The 22,858-nt window shown below is 43.2% G+C and overlaps 1 protein-coding gene and 1 pseudogene across 1 annotated transcript in view; both read left to right on the top strand.

Moving 5' to 3' along the window:
* Positions 1–22,858, top strand: part of LOC126419759 (uncharacterized) — a 316,376-nt gene that overhangs the window by 83,385 nt on the left and 210,133 nt on the right. The window lies entirely within an intron of this gene.
* On the top strand, positions 1,410–1,527 carry LOC126419954 (5S ribosomal RNA; annotated as a pseudogene).

Here is a 22,858-nt window from a genome sequence, read left to right on the forward strand (position 1 = left end):
AGATGTTTCAGTGATAACCGCCATTGTAACACAGTGCTTTTCTTCGCAGCAGTCTTATTCGTAACTGTTTTCATACAACGTGGCCAACAATTTATTAATCCAAGTCGTTTGAGAAATTTGTTTGCCTACTTTGTTGACTTTCATTCCTCATTGCTTTACGTCCTTTATTAAGCCTTCCACGACTACCAATTTCGGTGCGGAAAAATACGAATAAAAAAAACCTGCTGATCACATATGAGAAGCAAACACAGGTTCTCTACTCCACAGCGAGATACTTCGGTCGCTGCCCCAGAGGCGCTTTCCTTGAACAGCGCATACGTTAAGCGACAGTCATAATAGTTACTTGTCTCTATTTCTAGGAAATCGCATATATGTTGATGATAAATGCTTAATTTGCAATTATCTATGTAGGAACGGAAAACTTTATCGCAAGTGTTAAACTGTGTACCTCGTAATTCGTCTTCAACTTTAGGGGTGGTTTGCTCAAAAAATTTTAGTCTTTCATTTTAGGTTGTGAGACGCGACCTGCCAGATATGAGCCGAATCAGTAGGCCGTGCCCGAAACCTTCACCTTGTTAGTTTACAGTGACTACAGGAATACAGTAACCATTTAATGCTGGATGCAGGAAGGTTGAGTACCTATCATGTGTGAACACCTACTGTAGGGTTTTCGACAGAAAGAGGAGAGCTTGGAATTAGAGAGATATTTCAACATCACAAACGTTCACTAAGGCAGCACCAGTCGCTAGTCGGATTTATCACGGTGAAGCAGCATGCTGCTTTTACGTGTTCTTTTATTTTTCTAAATTCTCGTCTAGCAGTCCTAATGTTTGCACAGGTAACAGTATTTGCTTGGAACTGCACCTGAAGCCACAACAGACAGCCTAGGCACGAGGTACAGTTAGGCATGGTAATTTTCCGCGCACTTCCAGGAAAAAATATGTAGGAACGGAAAACTTTATCGCAAGTGTTAAACTGTGTACCACGTAATTCGTCCTCGATAAGTAGCACTGCGAAAACTAGGTCACAGGTGCATACTCTAATCTAAGACAATATTCCACCAAACGGAGTGTGTGTGGCACAGTGTCATCAGTGCCGTGAGAGAGATCAGTATTAACATTTACATGTTATCTATACCGCAAGGCGAAGGGTACATCGCACCAATACTACCGATTTTCTTTCTTTTCCATTTGCGCATTTGTAACGGATCTGTACGTTCTTTTCTACTCGTAAACATATTGTTCTCCAATCATCTTTTATTATTTATTGCGAGTGACTGACCATGACAACTAAGGTGCTTGACCTTTCTACAACCACATCTGATCTCGGACTCGTTGAGGAAAACAGTAATACTATTTGAACTCTATTTTAGAATAAACGGAATTATCATTTGGCCGATTAGACTGGTAGCCAACGGTCTTGCCGCTGTGGTAACACCGGTTCCCGTCAGATCACCGACGTTAAGCGCTGTCGGGCTGGGCTAGCACTTGGATGGGTGACCATCCGGTCTGCCGAGCGCTGTTGGCAAGCAGGGTGCACTCAGCCCTTGTGAGGCAAACTGAGGAGCTACTTGATTGAGAAGTAGCGGCTCCGGTCTCGGAAACTGACACACGGCCGGGAGAGTGGTGTGCTGATCACATGCCGCTCCGTCTCCACATCCAGTGACGCCTGTGTGCTGAGGATGACACGGCGGTCGTTCGGTGCCGATAGGCCTTCATGGCCTGTTCGGGAGGAGATCATACTGCTGCTGGAGCGATTAGTGGACAAACTAGAGTGTAGCTGTACCCAGAAACAAATTATGCACTTCACTCTCACCTTTATTTATCGTTCTGACAAGAAAGGTTTTCGCTATAGCAAAGTGTAAGCAATTATCACTGAGACAGGAACCAGTACTAAATCACCTTGAGAAATTTATTCCAGGAAACAAATAATTCTACTCGCTAACAACGGTCGCCACGTCCTGAAAGGACAAATTTTGAAAGCAAGTCTGTTTATTAAACTTAGAACAGCTAATGAATTTACAGTTTAATAAATTTATTTAATGCTTTTTGTACCAGAACGAAATTAACAATATCTTAAATGACTGTCTTCCCAAACATTGCTTTATGAACATTTCAAGGAAAAATTGTAGTAATTGTTATTAGACTGAAGTTACTTTATTCTTGAGACTTCTGGCAAATTATTTGAAGCAAAATTTAAGCATGGTGTGTTAAAAATGGTTCAAATGGCTCTGAGCATTATGGGACTTAACTTCTGAGGTCATCAGTCCCATAGAACTTAGAACTACTTAAACCTAACTAACCTAAGGACATCACACACGTCCATGCCCGAGGCAGGATTCGAACGTGAGACCGTAGCGGACGCGCGGTTCCAGACTGTAGCGCCTAGAACCGCTCGGCAACGTGTGTTACAATGCGATCCGCTATAGTTGTGTGTCTCCACTTCCTTACTTTAATAAACATCTCAAATATTCAGTTAACTGTAGTTACTTTTCCACACACTAATTATAATTTTTAAGATAAAATTTAAATGAAGTAGTGATAGGCACCTGACATAAGATGATAACACTTATAGGGAATTAACTGTCAATTTATTGAACCAAAAATATAGTGATAGAAAAAAATCACAACAGCAAACAATAATTAATATAGAATTATGAAAATACATTAAGTCTAGGAAACAAATTTAAGTGATTAACTTTCCAAGATCACTGATTAATGTAAGCTGAGATAAGCCATTGCAAATGTGAAATGCTGCTACATTAATAACTAGTGTAACCGCCAGAATGTTGAATGAAAGCATGCAAACGTGCATGCTTTGTGTTCTACAGGAGCCGTATGTCAGTTTGTGGGGTGGAGTCACATGCCTGTTGCACTTGGTCGGTCGATACACTGACGGCTAATGTTAGTTATGGATGACGCTGGAGTTGTCATCCGATGAAGCCCCATAAGTGCTCGATTGGAGACACATCGAGCGATCGAGCAGGCCAACGCAACATATCGACACTCTGTAGAACATGTTGGGTTAAAACAGCGCTATGTGGTCGAGCGTTATCCTGCTGGAAGACTTCCCTGGGAATGCTGTTCATGAATGGAAGATCAACAGGTAGAATCACTAGATCGTACAAATTTGCAGTCACGGTACGTGGAATAACTGCGAGAGTACTCCTTCTGTCGTGCGTAATCGCACCCCAAAGCATGACACCAGGTATAGATCCACTGTGTCTTTCCCCCAACTGGCCTACTTCTAATCAACACGTAGACATCACTGGCACCGAGGCAGAACCATCTTTCACCAGAAAACGCAACAGATCTTCACCCTGCCCGCCAGTGAGCTCTAGATTGACACCACTGGTCGCAAATGGTAGTGGTTTGGTGTCAGTGGAATTCAAGCTACAGAAGTGAAGTAACGGTTTTTTCACAGTTTTTTGAGTCACTGTGGCGCCAAATGCTGCTCAAATTGCTGCTGAAGCACCAGTACGATGTGCCACATCCATACCCCGGACGTAATGGTCTTCCCTCTCAGTAGTGACACGTGGTTGTCGGAGCCTGGTCTTCTCGAGACCGAGCATTCTCGTGACCACCGGTCACTCCAATCATGTACAGTCGCTTCATTCTTGCCAAGGCTTTCTGCAATATCACACAAGGAACGTATTACGTGACTTTGTTCAAACTCAGTGAGGTGGTAATAATGGCGTCTTTGTCACATTAAAAGCATAGTTGATTAATATCAACTGCCCACGTCCGATCTCAAAGGAATCTAACGCACATGGCCGTTGTAACGTATAATTAAAGCAAACCTGATTTGCATCCTAGTAGCGCCACACTTAGGTGACTGGTGCGAAATTTGAATAAACATCATCTTTAAGATGTAGAAACAGGTCTAAAAACCTCCGTTTAAGTCGCACAACTCTTTCTTGACCAGGCGGTTTTATTTTCGTCAGTGTACTCTTCATAACAACTTTTGTTAACCCAAGTTCAAATGGCTGAAATGGCTCTGAACACTATGGGACTTAACGTCTGATGTCATCAGTCCCCTAGAATTTAGAACTACTTAAACCTAAGTAACTAAAGGACAACACACACAGCAACATTCGAACCTGCGACCGTAGCGGTCGCACGGTTCCAGACTGAAGCGCCTATAACCGCTCGGCCACAGCGGCCGGCTTTAACGCAAGTCTGGTTTTCTTTTACATGAATAATGAAATAAATGATCTGTAGCTTGCCTTGACAGAAGCAGAGCAGTTCAGAAATGGGTGCAAAAATACTTGGCAGATCCTTCACGTGCCTTATTAATTAGATAGATGAAAGATCCTATATGTCTGCCTTTGAGAAGAATGGTTGAAGCAATGCGGTATAATTGTTGCAACACCATGTTTACCCTGGAACCGTCTGGCATCCATAGCTACAATTTTCATGAGGACTCAGTAATGCAGAAGTGCTAATTATTGAATTCTTCTGTATGTCGTACCAATGGTAGCAAACAATATTTAAAATCTTGGAGAACGCAGCACTACATGACATCATTTAACCGCTGGTAGCTGGTTACTTCCAAGAGTTAAGTCTGTCAGTAGTATAAATGTACCTGTCGTGTGACTAGGCCCTCCCGTCGGGTAGACCCTTCGCCGGCTGCAAGTCTTTCTATTTGACGACACTTCGGCGACTTGGGACGCAATGATGATGATGATTAGCACAACGTAACACCCAGTCCCTGAGCGGAGAAGAACCTCCGACCCAGCCGGGAATCGAACCCGGGCCCTTAGGACTGACATTCTGTCGCTCTGACCACTCAGCTACCTGGGGCAGACGTGTGCAGCATACATTGGCGAGAGAAAAAGTGATGTGATAGCGATATGCACATATACAGATGGCGAAGTATCGCGTACACAAGGTATGGAAGGACAGTGCATAGGCAAAGCTGTCATTACTACTCAGGTGAGTCCGTGAGAAGGTATCCTACGTGATTCTGGTCGCACGGCGGGAATTAAGAGACATTGAACTCGGAATGGTAGTAGCAGTGAGACACATGGGGCATTCCACTTCGGAAATCGTTAGGGAATTCAATATTCCGATATCGACAGTGTCAAGAGCGTGCCGAAAATACCAAATTTAGGGCATTACCTCTCAGCACGGACAACGCATTGGCCAACGGCCTTCACTTAACGACCAAGAGCAGCGGCATTGGCGTAGATTTGTAAATGCTAACAGGCAAGCAACACTGAGTGAATTAATTGCAGAAATCAATGTGGGACGTAAGACATCTGTTAGGACAGTGCGGCAAACTCTGGTGTTAATGGGCTAACAGCGCGACATCGCCTCCAGCGCCTCTCCTGGGTTCGTGACCATATCGGTTGGACCCTAGACGACCGGAAAACCGTGGCCTGGTCAAATGAGTCCTGATTTCAGTTGGTAGGAGCTGATGGTAGGGCTCGAGTGTGGAGCAGACCCCACGAAGCCACGGACGCAAGTTATCAACAAGGCACTGTGAAGACTGGTAATGGCTCCATAATGGTGTGGGCTGTGTTTACATGTAATCGAGTGATCGTTGACTGTTCGGCTGGTTGGAGGCTATTTGCAGTCATTCATGGACTTCACGTTCCCAAACAGCGATGTAATTTTTATGGATGACAGTGCCCCATGTTACCGGGCCAAAAGTGTCCGCGACTGGTTTGGGGAACATTCTGGACAATTCGAGCTAATGATTTGGTCACCCAGATCGCACACCATGAGTCCGATCGGACATCTATGGGGCCTAATCTAAAGGTCAGTTCGTGCACAAACTTCCTGCACTGGCAACGCTTTCGCAGTTACGACGGCTGTAGAGGCTGCATGGCTCAGTATTTCTGCAGGGGGCTTGAAACTACTTTTCGAGTCCATGCCACGCCGAGCTGCTGCACTACGCCGGGAGAAAGAAAACCTGACACTATAGTAGGAGGTATCCCATGACTTTTTTCACCTCAGTGTACTTGGTTCCACGTTAAACGCGTTCACAAAAAGGAAAACGATGCTCACAGGCTAACCAAGTCTCGATGTTGTCACTTGGGCAAGCATTCTGTGCGTTTGCTGTAGTACAAAAGACGTTCCCGAAATAGAACTACAGGGGAGAAAGATTGTCCATCTCAGGCCTAATGGCTTCGCCGTTCCTTCGACAGAGTACTACTCTTTTCGCAATAATAACATGTAGCATCCTCATGGCTCAGACTTTCCAAATATGGTTGTTTTAAATCCATAATCATATATTAGTGAAATAAATGTGCTACACACAGTATGCTTCTAAAATGGTTTAATAACGCTTCTCTCCCCATAATCATACTTAAAAATCACTAATAAATCATATGACATGTCGGCAACTTCTGTATTAATAATAACATAAATGTTCGTTTGTACAAAATCACTAATATTTGAAAGTTCTTCAGCGATTGCTTTGAATTTTTGACAAAGTTAGATCCAATGCCGAAATGCCCACATGTTTTTACGTACCTTCCTTATATATATATATATATATATATATATATATATATATATATATATATATACCAAAAAGAAATACAGATGGTAAACGGGTATTCATTGGACAAGTATATTACACTAGAACTGACATGTGATTACATTTTCACGCAACTTGGGTGCATAGATCCTGAGAAATCAGTACCCAGAACAACCACCTCTGGCTGTAATAACGGAGTTGATACACCTAGGCATTGAGTGAAACAGAGCTTGGATGGCGTGTACAGGTACAGCTGCCCATGCAGCTTCAACACAATACCACAGTTCATCAAGAGTAGTGACTGGCGTATTGTGACGAGCCAGTTGCTCGGCCACCATTGACCAGACGTTTTCAATTGGTGAGAGTACTGGAGAATGTGCTGACCAGGGCAGCAGTCGAACATTTTCTGTATCCATAAAGGCCCGTACCGGACCTGCAACATGCAGTCGTGCATTGTCTTGCTGAAATGTAGGGTTTCGCAGGGATCGAATGAAGGGCAGAGCCACGAGTCGTAACACATCTGAAATGTAGCGTCCACTGTACAAAGTGCCGTCAATGCGAACAAGAGGTGACCGAGACGTGTAACCAATGGCACCCCATACCATCACGCCGAGTGATACACCAGTATGGCGATGACAAATAAACGTTTCCAATGTGCATTAACCACGACGTCGCCAAACACGGATGCGACCATCATGATGCTGTAAACAGAACCTGGATTCATCCGAAGAAACGACGTTTTGCCATTCATGCACCCAGGTTCGTCGTTGAGTACACCATCGCAGGCGCTCTTGTCAGTGATACAGCGTCAAGGGTAACCGCAACCATGGTCTCCGAGCTGATAGTCCATGCTGCTGCTACGTCGTCGACTGTTCGTGCGTATGGTTGTTGTCTTGCAAACGTCCCCATCTGTTGACCCAGGAATCGAGACGTGGCTGCACGATCCGTTACAGCCAAGCGGATAAGATACGTGTCATCTCGACTGCTAGTGATACGAGGCCGTTGGGATACAGCACTGCGTTCCGTATTACCCTCCTGAACCCACCGATTCCATATTCTGCTAACAGTTACTGGATCTCGGCCAACGCGATCAGCAATGTCGCGATGCTATAAACCGCTATCGCGATAGGTTACAATCCGACCTTAATCAACGTCGGAAACGTGATGGTACGCATTTCTCCTCCTTACACGAGGCATCACAACAACGTTTCACCAGGCAACGCCGGTCAACTGCCGCTTGTGTATGAGAAATCGGTTGAAAACTTTCCTCATGTCAGCACGTTGTAGGTGTCGCCACCTGCGCCAACCTTGTGTGAATGCTCTGAAACGCTAATCATTTGCATATCACAACATCTTCTTCATGTGGGTTAAATTTCGCGTCCGTAGCACGTCATCTTCGTGGAGTAGCAATTTTAACGGCCAGTAGTGTATATACACAAAGGGAAAACATTGTTATCAAAAATCTCAAAATGTACCTTTCCGGTTTACTTCAAACTTTTACATATTACTGTAATAAGTTTAGACACACACATATTCAGACACATACAGACTATATACTGCACTTTTTAATAAGTACAGAATATAGTCCATACAATAGTGAAAGTTTGTTAACAAACAGGAAAGCTGTATTTATGGCTTTCTGTTTTATAAGTAGAATACCACAACTGAATTTGATTTTGCAATAACAGTAAGCGAAGTACAAGGTCAAGGAGAGGGGGGGGGAGAGGAGATAAACAGAGGCGTGGGAGGAAATGGACGCAGAAAATGGAAAGAGAGAGAGAGAGAGAGAGAGAGAGAGAAAGTGGGGGGAGGAGAAGATGGACAGAGAGAGGGGGAGGAAGTGACAGGCAGAGAGAGGAAAGGAGGATGGACAAAGAAAGGGGAAAAAGGAGATGGACAGAGACAGGGGAGAGAAGGAGATTAGGACGTATATCCAATTCCCATACAAGTTAGAAATGAGTGATTTCTCTTTCCTTTCTGTTCCATTTAAGCAGGCTGAGCCACAGTAGAGAGTGGCCGGGTTCAGCCATTACTTCAAAAACGTAAACGTAGCACTGTTCGCCTAAGCATCAGGCAAGAGCAGAGTGACTGTCTGTCTGCCTCCGTTCGTGCCGCTGTCTCTTTTATCATGTTCTTGTGATCCCTATGCAAAATATACGATGATTGCAGCATAATTGTCGCACTGTCTTCTTTTTCTTGTGCCATTGTCCTGCTTTGACACACGGTTAGCATTGTTGGGAATGTATATGGCAGGGTTAGTTTTAGGACTGTATTTCAGTTAAGGATAACATGAGCAAGGGAAATATCGACAAGGCCTATAAATGTGTGAGACATTGCTTTGGAGACAGAAGAAACAAGTGTAGGGCTGTGATGGATGAAAATGGCAATATGTTGGATGACGATGATGAAGTTGCAAGAAGATGGAAACAATATATAGGAAAACTGTACAGCGGACCAGACCTGTCTGAAAACATCATGGAAGAAGAAACAGAAGTAGATGCACACAACATAGGTGAACCTATATTAAAGGAAGAGTTTGAACTAGCTCTGAAAAAATTGAAAAACAACAAATCGCCTAGTATAGACAATATCCCAGCCGAACTTCTGAAATCTGGAGGAGCAAAACTGAATCAGGAGTTGCATAATCTTGTTTTCAACATGTACGATCAGGGTAAAATTCCTACAGACTTTGAGAAAAACATTATGATCCCCATTCCAAAGAAGGCAAATGCTACAAGATGTGAAAATTATAGGACGCTCAGCCTAGTTACTCACGCCTCTAAAATATTAACCTCAATTATCCTAAAACGCATAGAACAAAAAGTCAAAGCTACACTCTCCGAAGACCAGTTTGGATTCCGGAAAGATAGAGGAACCAGAGAAGCAATATTTACTCTAAAACTAATAATAGAGAAACGACTAGATAAGAACCTGAAAACATACATAGCTTTCGTAGATGTAGAGAAAGCCTTTGATAATGTTAAATGGGATAAGATGTTTGAGGTACTCAAAAAAGTAGGAATAGACCATAAAGATAGAAAAATGATATGGAACCTGTACAAAAACGAGACAGCAGCTATCCGTGGACGGACAAAACAAGAAGAGGTGCAGATACGGAAAGGTGTCCGACAAGGTTGCGCACTATCCCCTGTTATCTTTAACGTATACATTGAAGAGGCGCTGAAAAAAGTAAGGGAAAATTCACAGACAGGTGTAGTAATCCATGGCCAACGAATAGATAGGATAAGATATGACGATGATATAGCTGTCCTGGCTGAAAGTGAAGAAGATTCTGTAGTCCTACTGAATAGAATGGATAAAGTTATGGGTGAAGAATATAATATGAGAATTAATAAAGCAAAAACAAAAGTAATGGCATGCGACAAAGAAGATCAAGTGAAAGTCCAAGTTCATGTAGGCAATGAACTGCTTGAACAAGTTGATAAATTTACTTATCTGGGCAGTAATATTACCAGGGATGGAAGGAGCAAGGCAGAAGTGAGAAGTAGAATAGCTCAAGCAAAGGCTGCTTTTAACAAGAAGAAAAACATATTAACATGTAAGAGCATCAGCCTCGAAATCAGGAAAAGATTTTTGAAATCATATGTGTGGAGTGTGGCATGCTATGAGTGTGAAACATGGACTCTCGGGACAGAGAAAGACCAGAAGCTAAATTCTTTTGAAATGTGGTGCTATAGACGCATGCTCAAAATAAAATGGATCGACAAGGTCACAAACGAAGTGGTTCTGGAAAGAGCAGGTGAGAAGAGAAGCTTCTGGAGTTTCATTGTTAAAAGAAGAGTGCAATTTACAGGCCATCTATTAAGACATAAAGGACTCCTGAACACAATCATAGAGGGATATGTCGAGGGAAAAAGACCAAGAGGAAGACCACGACTGAGGTACATGGATCAAATCGTGAAAGATGTGGGATGTAACACCTATAAAGAAATGAAGAGAAAAGCTGAAAGACGCACAGAAAGGAGACAAGCTGCCATTGTAGCTGTTGCAAACCAATCCTTGGATTGACCACTACAGAAGAAGAAGAATAAGTTTTAGGGCGTGGCTGGATGTCTTTCCTGTCTCCATCCCACTACCACTCCCACCCGAGAAGCCGGGAAGGAATGTGTGCACCCCAACTATCTGCGTGTAGTGTTGTTCATGTGAAAGTGAGCGAAAGTTTTCTAAAAGTTGTAAATGTTGCAACTTAGGCGGGTCTTTGGTATCAGCCGGTATTCATCTAGCAGGATATGGGAAACCACCTAATAAATGCATCCACCTTGGCCAGCACACTACTATCGTTAATCCGCCGGGTGGAATCAGTCTGGGACTGGTGTACTTTCTTCCCCCCCTCCCCGTTTCATGGAAACGAAACTATAGTCTTGTATGCGACTTGAACCCATCCAAAAATATTCTTATTTACCTGCTGTAATATTGATTTTCCATGACCGTTCCATTTAATACAGTTTCTTTGTTTTTCTCCTAGATACACTTAAATACACTTTCAGAAAAATAAAGATGCACTATGGAGTTGTACAAATTAGTCACAAATTGATATTCATACAGTAAGCGATGGAAAAGGCAAAATTGTAAACTTCAGCGGCCGATGGTTGAATATATGACGTTGCAGTGCAATTCTACCACACAGCTGGAAGGAAAGTAAACAGGGAACATGTCGATACCAAGGCATACATTCTCTGCGAATCTCATTCCGTGTATTCAGTTGGACAGTAACTATGCCTCGTAGACAGGCGCCTGAACAATGAACGCTGTGTCAGCATTTGAGAGAGGATGTGTAGTCGGGCTCACAGAAGCTAGTTGGAGTAATCGGCGAATCGGCCGATATTTGAATAGGAGCGATGTCACTTGGCAGGAATGGGTGAACTATGGCAGAACACAGCGTCAACAAGGAAACGAGAGATCCGAGCAATCGTCAGAGAGGCACTCAGAGCCTCGGATTCGTCATTATCAACGATCCGACGTCCAACTGGTGCCTTATTGATAAGGACTATTAATAGGGGGCTCACAGAAGGGGGTTGAGCTCACAGCGCCATTTGCATCGACTACCACTGACCTCTGTACACCAACAAACCCATTAGCAACGGTATCCGACACATTTGGCCTGGAATCTCATTAACTGGTGTAGAATTATCTTCAGTAATGAGTTCCACTACGAACTGAGCCCTAACGACCAAAGATGTATCTGGAGATGCCTCGGACACCAGTGGGACACAAACGTGAGGGTCGCCCGCCAGCCAGGAGTGATGGATGGTCTGGGATGGCATTTCATTTCATAACAGGGCCCCTTTGGTTGTCATCCACTGCACCGTTACAGCACAGCGGCACGTCGACGGTATTTCAACGCCCCACTTTGTTGCCCTTCATGGCAAGCCGTCCTGGGCTTGCATTTCAGCAAGATAAAGGCCGACCGGACACGGCGAGAATTTCCACTGCCTGTCTTCGTGCTTGCCAAACACTACCTTGGCTAGCAAGGTACCGGATCCCTTTGACGATTTAACGCGCCAGCTGGACAGAATCTGGCACGATATGCCACAGGAAAATCTCCAACAATCAATGCCAAGCCAAATAACTGCTTGCATAAGGGGCAGAGGTGGGCCAACGTGTTATTGACTTGCTCGATTTGTGAAGCTCTTTCACTTGAATAAAAAACCCATTTTTTTCTGAAACTGTAGTCATTTGTTTGCTTGTATATGTACACCACATCTACCAATTTAGATAACTCCTTCGTGGTGCGTAGTTTCTTGTTTCGTCTTAGAGTGTTCTTACTCGATTTGACTTGCTCAAGATGTTCACCCCTAATCTTTTAATCAGATACATCTTTGTCTTTGTTGCAGGCATTATCTTACAAATACCCACATTTAAAGAGAGCTACCAAGCAGTACACCACGTGGAAATTTCGTGTATGTCTTTCTGCAATTCCTTACGATCGTCTAATGATGATACTTCCATGTACACAACAGTATCGTCAGCTAACGACGTTGCAGTGCGGTTGATCATGTCTGATAAGTCGTTTATGTACACTCCTGGAAACTGAAATAAGAACACCGTGAATTCATTGTCCCAGGAAGGGGAAACTTTATTGACACATTCCTGGGGTCAGATACATCACATGATCACACTGACAGAACCACAGGCACATAGACACAGGCAACAAAGCATGCACAATGTCGGCACTAGTACAGTGTATATCCACCTTTCGCAGCAAGCAGGCTGCTATTCTCCCATGGAGACGATCGTAGAGATGCTGGATGTAGTCCTGTGGAACGGCTTGCCATGCCATTTCCACCTGGCGCATCAGTTGGACCAGCGTTCGTGCTGGACGTGCAGACCGCGTGAGACGACGCTTCATCCAGTCCCAAACATGCTCAATGGGGGACAGATCCGGAGATCTTGCTGGTCAGGGTAGTTGACTTACACCTTCTAGAGCACGTTGGGTGGCACGGGATACATGCGGACGTGCATTGTCCTGTTGGAACAGCAAGTTGCCTTGCCGGTCTAGGAATGGTAGAACGATGGGTTCGATGACGGTTTGGATGTACCGTGCACTATTCAGTGTCCCCTCGACGATCACCAGTGGTGTACGGCCAGTGTAGGAGATCGCTCCCCACACCATGATGCCGGGTGTTGGCCCTGTGTGCCTCGGTCGTATGCAGTCCTGATTGTGGCGCTCACCTGCACGGCGCCAAACATGCATACGACCATCATTGGCACCAAGGCAGAAGCGACTCTCATCGCTGAAGACGACACGTCTCCATTCGTCCCTCCATTCACGCCTGTCGCGACACCACTGGAGGCGGGCTGCACGTTGTTGGGGCGTGAGCGGAAGACGGCCTAACGGTGTGCGGGACAGTAGCCCAGCTTCATGGAGACGGTTGCGAATGGTCCTCGCCTGTACCCCAGGAGCAACAGTGTCCCTAATTTGCTGGGAAGTGGCGGTGCGGTCCCCTACGGCACTGCGTAGGATCCTACGGTCTTGGCGTGCATCCGTGCGTCGCTGCGGTCCGGTCCCAGGTCGACGGGCACGTGCACCTTCCGCCGACCACTGGCGACGACATCGATGTACTGTGGAGACCTCACGCCCCACGTGTTGAGCAATTCGGCGGTACGTCCACCCGGCCTCCCGCATGCCCACTATACGCCCTCGCTCAAAGTCCGTCAACTGCACATACGGTTCACGTCCACGCTGTCGCGGCATGCTACCAGTGTTAAAGACTGCGATGGAGCTCCGTATGCCACGGCAAACTGGCTGACACTGACGGCGGCGGTGCACAAATGCTGCGCAGCTAGCGCCATTCGACCGCCAACACCGCGGTTCCTGGTGTGTCCGCTGTGCCGTGCGTGTGATCATTGCTTGTACAGCCCTCTCGCAGTGTCCGGAGCAAGTATGGTGGGTCTGACACACCGGTGTCAATGTGTTCTTTTTTCCATTTCCAGGAGTGTATTTTGGGAACGTTAGATGTCCCATTACGTTTGTTTGTGGTACACTGGACGTTATTTCCGTTTCTGTTGTACGGTATTCGTCCTCTATAAAGTACCGTGTCTTGTTAGACAAATACTGTACTGCTCGAGCCACTTGCGTATTTGAGAAACATTCCATATAACCGTAGATTCGCAGCTGATAAAGTGGACAGTGTCCAACCCTTTTAGAAATTTAGGAATACGGAATCTACCTGTTGATCTGCATCTCAGCCCAAAGATCAACAGTATCAGAAAACTGCTATATTTCGTTCAAGGTAGCCATTGCACACTTAGTAACTAATAATTCTTTGATAGGGTGGCACTATAACAAAAATGCGGCAACACAGTAAGAAATAATAAATAACATTTATTAATAGCCTGTTCTAAAATGGTACTTTACTTCGGAACAATCTGATGTGTGGCACTTGGTGTCTTATATCTAATACAATGATAGCAAAATAACTCTGCTGTCTCTTGGCAGTATGTAACTGAATGTAATTATACACATGCTCTGTTACTGGTCCTAGATCTCCATAAACAGCTACTGTTAAGTCGTAAGGTACTATTTACAATACTGGAAAGAGCTGTCTGGAGGCACTTATCTAAACTGTCAAATCGCATGTTTGTGACTGTCCGTGGTATGATTTGGCGCCTGTTGACAGACAGATTTTCTTGACCGCCAGTACAACTCGGAAGCGATGTAGTCCACGGTTGACAGAGCTCCCTTTTGGCTGTCCACACTATTGGCAGACGCATACGATGCGCTGGAGGAAGTGGCGTGGAAGCACGAAGAAGTCTGTATAGGGAACATATGGCCAACTTGCCAGTGACTGCCATTATGGGCCCATTGCACCGCTGGTGATACATTGACGTATGCAGCATATTTAGCCATGTATATTAAAGAAGTGCACTCAACCGTCTAATGCACTGCTGAAACTGATCAGCGGCTTCAAACGGAACATGGCGGACATTTAGCAACAAAAAAGTCTCAACATATTTAAGCTAAATACGAAATAAAGCGCTGGATTCAAATACATATGCTCGGTAGCTTAGTAAATAGAATTGATAAACGTGCCTATATGATTACTCATGCTTTATATTTTTGTCATATCTATTCCATAAAATTTTGTCTGCAAATTGTTCTATGACATTAGGAGAATAATTACGAAAGTACAAGAGATACAATATTTTTAAAATGTGTTCGAATGAAACTAGACCTACGATCAAAAGTAAACTGTCGGAAACAGTAATAACTGTATTCGTACTGATAGAATGTGTCCGTAGCTCGTGGTCATGAGGTAGCGTTCTCGCTTCCCGCGCTCGGGTTCCCGGGTTCGATTCCCGGCCGCGTCAGGGATTTTCTCTGCCTCGTGATGACTGGGTGCTGTGTGCTGTCCTTAGATTAGTTTGGTTTAAGTAGTTGTAAGTTCTAGGGGACTGATGACCATAGATTTTAAGTCCCATAGTGCCGAGAGCCATTTGAATCACTTGACAGAATGTACCGGGTGATCAAAAAGTCAGTATACATTTGAAAACTTAATAAACCACGGAATAATGTAGATAGAGAGGTAAAAATTGACACACATGCTTGGAATGACATGGGGTTTTATCAAAACCAAAAAAGAAACACTCCATATTACTAGACGCGTGAAAGACCTCTTGCGCGCGTCGTTTGGTGATGATCGTGTGCTTAGCCACCACTTTCATCATCCTTGGCCTCCCAGGTCCCCAGACCTCAGTCCGTGCATTTATTGGCTTTTGGGTTATCTGAAGTCGCAAGTGTATTGTGATCGACCGACATCTCTAGGGATGCTGAAAGACAACATCCGCCAATGCGTCACCATAACTCCGGACATGCTTCACAGTGCTGTTCACAACATTATTCCTCGACTACAGCTATTGTTGAGCAATGATGGTGGACATATTGAGGATTTCCTGTAAAGAACATCATCTTTGCTTTGTCTTGATTTGTTATGCTAATTATTGCTATTCTGATCAGATGAAGCGCCATGTGTCCGACATTTTTTGAACTTTTGTATTTTTTTAGTTCTAATAAAACCCCATGTCATTTCAAGCATGTGTGTCAATTTGTACCTCTACATTATTCCGTGATTTATTCAGTTATACTGACTTTTTGATCACCCGGTATATAAGCGACCAGATTGTAACAGTGATAGTAGTCTTCTGGGAATGTTAATGGTTACTGATTATAAGTTCATAGGTTCCATATTTGCCTAGTGTAACTTTTTGGACATTATATTGTATGGAACAAAGTACAATTTATTATCGTGCGCATCGTAAATGTAAGTTTAAATCATACTGCACAGCCAATCAGGTCAAATTTTTTATCAGTCATGATAACCTTGTACGGTACTACTCACTATTTTTCGTTTTATGTGCTGACAATTTAATCTCTAAGATTTCTGTTTTGCAATTTCATTACTATTAAACCACCCTATTAGCTTTTCTGACTTTTTTTGCTGTTCGAGTGGATCGGTAACTAAGTAACAGAATTGTAAAAAGAAGACAAAGGAAAAAGGCCAGAAATGAATGAATTTACTGAATGGTTAAGTCGAGTTCCTGCAACCTTTCCCATTGCGGCCAATATTCTCCTTCTCGTTGCATCTCTCCCTTCGGAAGGAATTCTGTATAGTTTTCCTCCATTTTCGCCTCAAAACGAACAGCCAAAAGCACAGCACTGAGGCATTATTCTACTTAAAACTTCGGAGACACACAACACTTCCTATGCTTCCAAAAGTAACGCTTGAGCACACAGTGGCTAGTAATGTCACGTGACGCGGTTTCAGCCAGTCCTGAACTGGGGACGGCGGCAAACGCAGGGGGAAAGAAAGGCCATACTTTCCTGTATACAGAGCTTTAGAAGTTTGAGATCGTGACTTCCATCTGGAGGCTGCTACATGAATATATGACAGTAGGCGAGTGTTTGTGCTTATACGGTGGTGGCCTCTTTGGTATTTGTTGTGTACCTCTTGCTTAGTACACAAAATTGATCAAAAGTCTTCAATCACATACTAGTAGGCGTTTTAATGATGTGTATGAATGTTTGTGGAAGAATGGCAGCCCATTATTTCTCATGAAACGTTACACATATTTAGGTGAGCGATCTGGTAGGAGGTAAGATGAATTTTCTTATGCGAACCTGGGGCTCGTGTGCGGCTTGGCCCCTTAGTCAAAGTGCTTGGGCTGAGCAAGCTGCAGCAACGAGTACAGGCTAGCCAGGTGCAGAGTTGAGCAGTGTGGCCGTACATGGGTATATCTCAGTATGGGGAATTTTGACATGTCAGTATTTAAGAGCAATGACAATGCTCCAGGAAATAGAGGGGTGTCAAATTGAAAGATGACCCCTTACAGTTCTTTGAGAGTCTATAATAATTGGCGAGTTAATACTGATGCAAATCTGAATCGGTGATCCCAGAAAAGTTAGGTCCATCCATTGACACAACAAAAATTTCAGTATCCGTAAAACAACAAGAGTAAATAATTTACAGCGACTAAATATTTTCACCATGAACTCTCAGTCATTAACTTTTAAACACTTCATGCTATTTCAGCAAACGACATCTCAGATGATAGCACTGCATAACAGCTATCATCCCTGGAAACCACTCATTTATATCTGTTTTATTTTTTATCTTAAAACATCTTTTATATTTTTTTGTTACGCAAATATTTTTCAGAACATTGTACCCTCCGCGATAACACAGCAAATGAGTACAACATGAATTCCTCACATTTTGTCATACTTGTGTACTTATGTAAAGAACAGTTTATTATTTCTATTTACTATTATAACTGACAACGTGAATAAAATGATAACTTAATTAGTGGTCAATTGGATATGTTAGCTGTTACCACATTTGTAAAAGAGTCCCAAGAGACATTCCTAGTAAACAGTTCTAAATAAGTGTTTAAACAATTTTAATCACAATTTGTTGTCATTTATCATGAGCACACTTGTGTAAGATCGCTGGCTTATTTATTTATGGACAAACGTACATTTATATTTATTGTACATGGTCTGAGTGTGACTATTTTATAACATTACTGTATTTAAATATTATTGTAAAATATTAGTTTAGTCCAGGAAGTGGTCAAGTTGACCATATCATGTCTGTCGAACTTAAGAACCACGTGTTTTTGGTGAGGACGGCGTTCAGCAAACGGAAAAGCAGATAGCAGCGGAATACTACGGAAGTCAGAAGGAGACAGGGACCTTTTCGAGTCAATAGCTCAACGGAGTGATTCGTGGCACGTTTTACATGAGTCCTAGAAGGAGTTAAATCTGTCTGTGGTAGTGAACGGTTTCGGTCATGGAGGTGTTTCATTCTGGGTGGCGAATGGCTGCTACCATACTTTAACTTCTGAAGGGATTTTAATTTTCGAGAGGTTTTATTGTGTTCCAGAGTAGGCGTCTTAAGTTTCTCCATTTATATGAAGGAATTGAATATAGACACAGGTGGAGTGTTGTGTCCTGCGGTTGGCAGGAAGAAGAACCAACAGACTGTCTGAACACACTTCATTATAATTAAGGAAAAAACGCTTGGCATACACTAAGTTTTAAACGCAAGAACAAGAAAACCCACAACGCTAGTGATGACAAACCAAATAAGGAGACGAGTCAATGGAAAAAAATAGTGACCAAATCTACTCTACACAATACAAAATACAACGAGCTACTACAATGCTACAACGAGTGAATACAATCCTAGACCGGCTTAAGTACTTGCCGGAGCTGTTCTTAGTGGTTGGTAAACACTGCCTGTCTAGGCGTACTTATAAAGCCAGGTCGGCGGAGTGCTACATGAGTCGTATGAGTTCTGATTCGTGGAACACTGTCATATGTTGTCTGGCGAAGTAGTTCCGTGTTTATTTGGAAAGTCTGTTACTGTTTCTGTCCGTTGACGATGTTTCTCTCCACACTCCTGAAAAGGGGTCGGCAACCCTTCTTGCGTGTCCGTTGTGCGGACTCTCTAACAATAAGGGGCCGCTACGACATGGAGAATACTCGTATTTAGTGTGTTGTTATTACGAAACAAACTTAGTTTTCAATTATCTTTGATTAATATTTAGTTTGGGGATTTTGCTACCATTCTCATAACACTCTCAACAAAACTTTACTGCATTTGATAAGGATATTTTCTGCCTGTATTTTAAATGAATATAGCAGGACCACATCCCGCTTATTTGAGATTACTTTCATGAATAAATATTATTCAACATTCTACATCGTCCACATCAATTACAGGCATTAGAACAGCATCTTGTTATTAGATTGTTATGAAGGTATTCACTTAACTTTTATTTTGTATTTCTGTGTATTTCATTAACTAGCAGTTCTAGCCAATGCATAGACTATTTGCTTGCAGGATCACAGCTACAGTACAGGTTGTTATTTGCAGCGAATTAGCTATGGGGAATGAGAGCAGACGTGCGTGGCTCCACCCTATGACTACATCGAGCTTTTCTTTTTGAACAGAGCTGTGCTTAATCCCAAGAGCCTAAGGTATGAGTAACCACAGGTAAAGACGCAACTGGTTTGTTCATATGGAATGCTGTTTGGAAGAGAAACTCAGTAGCAGTAACCGTTAGGTACCGTCGCACTCAGCAGCTGAAACCAGAGAAGGTAGTGATTATGGACACTGCAAACGGTGGGCAGTCGACGTTCTAACTCATCCAAAACGTGTTCCACTGGGTTCGGATCGGGACTCTGGCTAGGATTGCTACTGTCCACAAGCCATTGCCTCACTTGTGCTGCTTTAACACAGGGTACATTGTCGTGCCGATACGATCAATCATCGTCTCCCAATTGTTCCTCCACTGTAAGCAGTGCACAATGCTATAAAATATATTCATATCCTTCCTTATTTAGCACTGTCGATACCTTAAGTCATAAACTTAAAGACATCCTCGGCCTAAAGTTTACACTGAACACCGCAGTGCTTTACTGGTCATGGTCCCTTGGAGGTAGTGTCCTTGTACATTTATCCAACCTCTGAATACTTACCCAGCCAGTGATAGGAGAAGCTGCACCTACACGTGGATTCAGAGCGATGGTATAAACTGAAAATATACACAGTCATAAATCACTGGTAGAGGTGAAAATAGCTACAGGTGAGGGGAGAGCTTGTAGTACCTACGAAGAACTGAACCCCCAGGCGTATCAATGTCTGACACTTACCACATCACCAGCAATACTCTGGAATTATTCTTTTTTTCTGACTGGTGTTAAGTGGCCCACCACGAATTCCTCTCCCGTGCCAACCAGTTAATCTCAAAGCATGATTTACACCCAATTACTCAATTGTTTGTTTGATGTACTCCAATATCTGACTTCCCCTACAGTTTATTCCCTCTACAGTCCTTCTAGTGCCATGAAAATTATTCCCAGATGGCGTAACACATGTACCATTATCATCTCCCTTCTTCTTGTCAGTGTTTTCCATACGTTTTTTTGTTCGCCGATTCTGTGAAGCAGCTCTTACCAGTCCAGCCAATTTTCAGCATCTATCTACAGCATCGCATTTTAAACGCTTTGATTATCTTATTTTCTTTTTCCTTCATGATACAAAATGTGCTACCATAAAGTGCTCTGCTTAAAAGGCACATTCTCATAAACTTCTTCCTCAGATCAATGCCCATTTTGGTATTAGGTGTGGGGTGGAAGGGTTTGTTTTTTTGTTGTTACTTCACAGTTACACATATCAATTCGATACGTGACTATACCACAAAAGCTTGTAAACTACTTTGATGAGCACCCAGAAGTAGTCAAACTTGATATAATTCACTTACATTCCCTTGTGTACATACAGTCCAGCTCTTGACCTTGAAAAGGAATAAGCAAACGACGGTGATAATTTAAGAGATCGCTGTTTTCAAAAATAACATATACTCAAAAATTAATATATTGAAAGATCCGCTTCAGTTGCGAGAATTTTCTGGTCTTTACTCAGGTTTCGGCTAGAATAATCTAGCCTTCTTCGGAAGCATAAAATTACTATAACGTGCCAGCGTAAGGCACAGTCAACTTAAAAATGAAAACCTATAGTACCGCGGTACCATGTCGCATTAAAACTACTTTACTGAAGTCCAGCTCCGGCATCACTTCACCACGAGGTCGGTTGGCAGCGGCAACTACGTTGGCATGTTACAGTAATTTTGTGCTTCTGAAGAAGGCTAGATTATTCTAGCCGAAACCTGGGTAAAGACCAGATAATTCTCGCAAGTGAGGTGGATCTTTCAATATATTAGTCTATTACAGTTGCTGACGGGGCTGCAATATATTAAAAACTCAAAAATTAGTTGTTTCTCACACGCGCTCATCTTTTATAAAACACACCAGTTATTACTATTTTAACCAACACATAGCACAGTTCACAGCCCTAAATCTCCTTAACATTCCATTTCGTGTGAATTACAAATTTTAATTATTTGCCATGCGGATCTACGTTTTAATTACACTGACGGAAAAAATTCCAACGCCAAAAATTATTAATGTAGAGCAACGAAATTTCTGGAATACGTTTGTCCAGATAACACGTTTAAGCAATTAAAATTCCAAAATCTCAGGTTAATATGAGCGCAAGATAAGCCAATGCAGATGTGAAATTCTGCGTCATTAATACCGGTGTAACCGCTATAACGTCGAATGCAAGCATACAAACATGCATGGGTTGTGTTGTACAGTTGGTGGAAGTCAGTTTGTTCATGACGCTCCATAACTGTTCTACGTGGTCAGTCAATACAGAGACGATTAATGGTGTTTCTGAATTATGCTGGAGACGTCTTCTGACGATGTCCCATATGTGCTCCATTGGTAACGGATGTTGTGATGGAGCAGGCAAAGTCAGTATGTCGACACTGTGGATCATGTTGGGTTAGAAAAGCGGTATGTGGGCGAGCTTTATCCTGTTGGAAAACACCCATTGAAATACTGTTCATCAATGGCAGCATTACCAGACTGACGTACAAAATTGTTCAAATGGCTCTGAGCACTATGGGACTTAACATCTATGGTCATCAGTCCCCCAGAACTTAGAACTTCTTAAACCTAACTAACCTAAGGACAGCACACAACATCCAGTCATCACGAGGCAGACTGACGTACAAATTTGCAATTAGAGTGTGTGAGACAACTGCAAGAGTGCTCCTGTTCTTATACGAAATCGCACTCCAGCCCATAAGTCCAGGTGTAGGTCCAGCGTGTTTAGCGCACAGACTGGTTGCATGCCCTCACCTGGCTTCCCGCTAACCAACACAGGCTATCACTGGAACCGACGCAGAACCAGTTTTTATCAGGAAACACAACATACCACCGCCCTGCCCTCCCATGAGCTCTTGCCTGACACCACTGAAGTCTCATTTCATTTCTAAATTGTCTTACGAGTGGTCTGTTTTTGTTTATCGGTGTTTAGATGATGTACTGTGGGCACTGATCATACGTGTGCTCTCTAAATATATCGTCCCACAGACCGTACATTCTCATGACCACCGCTGCCAGCAATCCTGTACAGCCGCTACATTCCTACCATCTCTTTCTGCAATATGGCAGAAGGACCATCCAGCTTCTGACAGCCCTGTGTTGACAATGGCGTCTTTCTCACCTTAAAGGCATTCTTGACGAACGTCACCTCTCCACATCCAAACTTAAAGGTAACTTATGCTCACGGCCGTTATAACATGCATTTAAAGCAAACCTGACTTGCATTCTCATCGTGGCGCTAGTAGCGCTACTCTTATACGATTGGCGCGAAATTTGAATGGACAGTATGTTTAAGATATAGAAACACGCGTACCAACTTTCGTTTATGTCACGCAAATTCTTCTTACTGTAGTGATTTCTTTTCGTCAGAGTACTTTATCATCCAACCACTAA

The sequence above is a fragment of the Schistocerca serialis genome, chromosome 9 (genome assembly GCF_023864345.2).
Source record: "Schistocerca serialis cubense isolate TAMUIC-IGC-003099 chromosome 9, iqSchSeri2.2, whole genome shotgun sequence".
Taxonomy (NCBI): Eukaryota; Metazoa; Arthropoda; class Insecta; order Orthoptera; family Acrididae; genus Schistocerca; species Schistocerca serialis.